Here is a 1,368-nt window from a genome sequence, read left to right as displayed (position 1 = left end):
GCCGGCTCCGGTTACAGCGCCGGCGGCCTCTCTGAATGGAAATCGTGTCACACATTAATAATGCAGCAGTGCGTCCGCCTGCAGCCAACGCACGCCGAGTCCCCACAACGCCACGAAGACCCGTCTGAGTGAAGCTGAACCACAAACAGAAAGAAAACAACCAGCAGAGCTTCGTGATACACTGAATCTCTGAGGGGAAAACTCAATGAACGAGTGACTGTTACAGCTGAAATGACTCTTTAAGGTGTTTACGTTCAGTCTCTGATCGACAACCAGAACATTCAGTCTGTACGATTGTTAAGAAACACAATAAATACAGACGATCAATAATCTGCTGGTTTTACACAGAGTTCACTGTTTATCTGCTGTTATTGTTATAAACTGAATATTAAATGAATTACACATAAAACACAGTTTACTCATAAAGGGCTCCTTTAAAGAGGAACAAGGGAAGTAAATGTATTTATAAGAGCCATATATAATATATATATATATATATAATACCCCCCAAACATAAACAATGAGTACAAAAGGAGAATCAGTTGTTTATTATGGGAAAGGTCAGTTAAATTATTATATAATGAACATTTTTATGGATTTATGGTCACCAAGGAAACACTTAAAATAAAAGAGTTAAAACAGAGAAAGTTCCTTTTTGTTAAATTATTATTATATTGTTTGTTCAGTGATTCTCTTCAGGTGGATGTATTGTTGGTTTTTATATGTTTATTGATTGATTGGTGTCATTAAAGTTTTAACTGTGGCACAAAAAGTTTTTAAAAACTCAGAAATAATCAAAAAAAAGAGATAAAAGAAGGTCGAAAACAACAACAACAACAACAACACATGTAAGGTGAAGCAGGAGTTCACGAGGCGACCTCAACGTCACTGATCAGTGATCAATATTAGCAGTTAATAACTTTATAATAAATAAATAAATAACAGCTACGTGCTAACGCGGTTAGCTCGGTGAGTAGAGTCAGCTCAACGGGCTCACCGACTGCGACCGTCCGTGACGTTTACAACCGATAGGAGGGAGTATCGATCAGCTGTCAGGAAGCCAACGTCACAGCTAATCGATATCGGCACTGTGACGTAGACGGCAGCGGTTTAAAACACAAAGCTAACGGCTAAACGACCGTTAGCTCACGTCAGTGCTACAGAAAGTGGTTGTTGTTGTTGTTGTTGTTGTTGTTGTTGTTGTTTACCTCGGTGTGGCTGACTCTGTCCGCTGCCGTTAGTCCATGTCAGCGGGTCGGTGTACCGAGTGGAGCTCCGGCGGGAACCTCCGGGGCGGGCGGTGTCTGTCTGCGGGTCCGCGTGGAGCTCAATGATCCCGATTCCTCAAACGGACGGGAGCAGGGGGGC

The sequence above is a fragment of the Morone saxatilis genome, unplaced genomic scaffold (assembly GCF_004916995.1).
Source record: "Morone saxatilis isolate NCDOM2014 unplaced genomic scaffold, NCSU_SB_2.0 Contig15, whole genome shotgun sequence".
Taxonomy (NCBI): Eukaryota; Metazoa; Chordata; class Actinopteri; family Moronidae; genus Morone; species Morone saxatilis.
Note: the sequence above shows the minus strand (reverse complement) of the source record.